The 3626-nt window shown below is 36.1% G+C and overlaps 1 long non-coding RNA gene across 1 annotated transcript; it reads right to left on the reverse strand.

The window, feature by feature from the left end:
* Positions 1 to 213: 213 nt before the first annotated feature.
* Positions 214 to 3085, reverse strand: LOC116691862 (uncharacterized). The gene is made up of 5 exons (XR_004332573.1): positions 2946 to 3085; positions 2561 to 2620; positions 1406 to 1492; positions 1056 to 1222; positions 214 to 442 (listed from the first exon to the last, which is right to left on the reverse strand). It is a non-coding gene; the product is annotated as an uncharacterized LOC116691862 (long non-coding RNA).
* Between the last annotated feature and the right edge of the window lie 541 nt (positions 3086 to 3626).

Here is a 3626-nt window from a genome sequence, read left to right on the forward strand (position 1 = left end):
AAAAACCATTGCTAGATTCTCTTCAACTGTAAAATAAAACCAGAGTCCAAGATGCAAAATCATGACATTTTATTATTAAAACCACCACAGTGTAACATACTGTATGTTTTCAGAAGGTACTTCTATTTCTTAAGAGCTCATCATGACGATGATATAACCAACCCGATAATCGACCTTCGGACAGTCCGCGGGTCGGTGACTCAAGTCTGTTTGGTGTGCTCCGTGTTTAATTAGTGAACTGATGTTGGAGAGCATGTTGAGGAACCATTTGTGTTGCTTTTTGTCATTTGTTGACGTCTCCCTCTCCCCCTACCTCCCGTTGAGTAGAGAGAAGACGCAAGGGTTAATGCAGTTCCTCTCTTTCTCCTGTATGTTCTCACGTTTTTGGCTCAACGCCTTTGTTGTCTTGGTTCCACTTGAAGGGTTCAGTCCGATGAAGCATCTAAAAATCACAAAATCACATGCAAATAAACTTCATGAAAAAGTGCCTTAACTGCTCTACAAGATGCAAAATACATCCGGCTGTGCTAATCTGTATGGGGTTGTGTATATGTGTATATGCATGCGGGTGTGTATGTATATAGATGTATGTCTATGATGTATGATGTATGTTTGTATGTTTGCTTTGAGCCATAGTGGGGAAGGTTGTGGCAGGGTGGGCATAGAAAATCATGCATAACTGTAAAATGAACTTTCATCTAGGATTTCTTGTGAATGTAATAAAAATAACAAGTTTTAGTTTATTCACCTAAATGCTCTTTTTACCTCAATGCAGAACTACTTTTCAAAATGTATTCAAATAGATCTTTATTGTCAATGTTTGAAAAACAACAAAACAGTTTAACACTCTCAGAATGAATGTCTTTAGTATAAAATGTTGGTTCTGCAATGATTTAAAGCATTTAGGTAATAACTGCTAACTTACCCTTTTTATAAACTCAAATCATTTTAAAGGGATTTACTGTAAGTCATTTAAAGCAAAATAAATCTCTGTTACTCATAATAACAACTCTACAAATAATATCACCCGCATTCTACTTCAAGCACATAGTTACCTTTGAATGAATTCCAGTGTGCAAGATGCTTGCTCCTGGTACACCAGACTAAAGATGTGGTAGATCGAAAACAAAGCTGCCATTCCAGCCACGAAGTTAGGATGTGGAGGCCCAACCACATGACCCCTAGATGCTCATCATCCAAGCGGTTGCTGTGAGCAATTCACCTAAACATAAAAAAACAAAGAAACACCAAACACACACAGCTTTAATTAACTAACCATTTATGTGCCATTAATTATATAAACAACCCTGAAGACTAGTGCTTCACTTCCAACACCAAAACTCACATTTATAAATGCCACAGAACATTATTACACATTCAGGCATAATCGCATAAATGTTTTTACCTGAAAATTGTCTTCAGCCATGTATGTTGTTGAGTACTGTGCAGCGATGGCGCTCTGTTCAGGATGTTTCTCCTCCCTGTAGCTAGGCTAAACAATACAAAAGTTGAAAAACACATGTTATGTTGGAATATAACATTATAACATCTGTAATAAGCAGTGTGTTAGGCGCCTATTGAGAGTGTATAAGCCCTTATACACCCACATGGCCATCATATATTGCCATGGCCGTTTTTCTTCTAAATAATAAGTTGTTACAGCTATGTTTGTGTTGATATAATTTCTTACACAGATTTGATGTTAAATTTAACCATAATTGACCACTCAAGAATTGATGAAAAATTGTCAATTACCACCAAAATACCACATTGAGCCACCAAGACTGAGATACAATAGAAATGAATTATTTCATTGTTGCCAAAAACGTTTGACAGATTTAAGAATTCATCACACATTTAAGAGTCCACAACAGTCTCAGTTTTCTTGTTAGACTTATTCATGCAATGCCAATTGTTTTTAGGGACCCCACTCTGATAAAATATTTAAATGCACCCTTTTATTACAGGTGAAAATAACACATGTGCACTGCATGAAATAAACTGCATCTGGGATTATCCAAAAGTGGCCATATCTGTTAAGGGAAGACTCATGGGTGCCTCACAACCCCTTTTCATTCGAATTTCTTTAGTCAAGAGGTCAAGGGACTCTTTAGAAAATAGCCAAGCCTTTTTTCACCCAGCTATCATTAACAATGATGACGAATGTTTTGAACGGAGCCAGCGTAATGTTGGACTCTAACTTAATTCGTAGAAGAATTGTTAAAGTTAAATATCAACCGAAATTAAAAGTTCTATTTCAGGGGTCGTGCAAAGTCAAACGTTATTATAATTTATACATTACCTGTTAAATCGAACAATATATTAATGATGGGCTTTCGCTTCAATAAGGCAATGTTTTCGAATTTTTGGGACTTTGAATCAACGTCAATGGGCCTGATCTGCAGGCGATGCGGCTAATGCATACGGTTAAGCTAGCTAGTTTTTTTCTCACTAAAGTTGACTTCAGCTTGCTAGTTTTAGCTAGAACGGTGAAGAAATGTACAGTCAGACGGTCAAATAAATAAATAAAACACTGTGACATTAGGCTAATGTTACTTACCAAATACCCGACTCCGTGGCGCCTGGCCGTCCTGTAGCGTTAGCTACTTCTGCTACATGCCTGCGTGACGTTAACATTGACGTTACAACACAGACATTGAAGTCCACTACTACGCTTAGTTAGTAGAAATAAATATAAAAAGGGTTAACCGTTAACGTTACCATTACACCCGCTATACTTTCCTTAACTTTAGCATTAAACTGCTTCGCCTGGGATTGCTTGTTCAAAATTCCTTCTGAAAAGTCTCCAGCTAACGTTAGCTAGCTATGAGTTAACTTTATTGTGGGGCCTGCACTAGACTGAAACACGGTCAACTTAGGTTATTTCAACCAGCATTAACAAGTTAAACCACAATTTGATTATGTAGGCTATTCATAATACTTACGTATTGTGGCTGAGTGGAGTGGCAATGTGGCTCCTCTGCATCCGCCATCAAATGGTCTTGTGCAACTGCCTCGTGCAACGCATTCAACAGTAAATAACTGTACCTGTACTGCATCATTTACAGTCAAGCGCAAATATGCCTGTAATTTCTTATGTAAAAAAGCTGTCAACTACTGTAATAGTGTTTTGACCCATAATGCATTGCAATATACAGCTAAACATTGTAAAATGACAAAACAAGAAGTTACTGTAAAATTTAGCTGTAGAAATTACAGAAATTTGTTACAGTGTGACTTTTTATCGACATGCAGTACATAGAATGACTTTTTTATCACTTCTTTCAACATCCTATAATGTGACTTTTTATCACGTTTCCACATACTATACTATGACTTTTTTTTGACATACTATACTATGACTTTTTATGACTTTTTTTCAACATAATATGCTATGACTTGTTATCACTTTTGTCGACATACTATACTATGACTTTTTTCAACATTCTTTACTATAACTTTTATGACGTACTATACTATGACTATGACTTTTTCAACATGCTATACTATGCCTTTATCACTTTTCCAACATTACATACTGTGACTTTTGTCAAGATACTATGCTATGACTTTTTTATACTATACTATGATTTTTGACGTTCTAACTATGATTATTTTAACATACC

This window comes from Etheostoma spectabile, chromosome 1 (assembly GCF_008692095.1).
Source record: "Etheostoma spectabile isolate EspeVRDwgs_2016 chromosome 1, UIUC_Espe_1.0, whole genome shotgun sequence".
Lineage (NCBI taxonomy): Eukaryota > Metazoa > Chordata > Actinopteri > Perciformes > Percidae > Etheostoma > Etheostoma spectabile.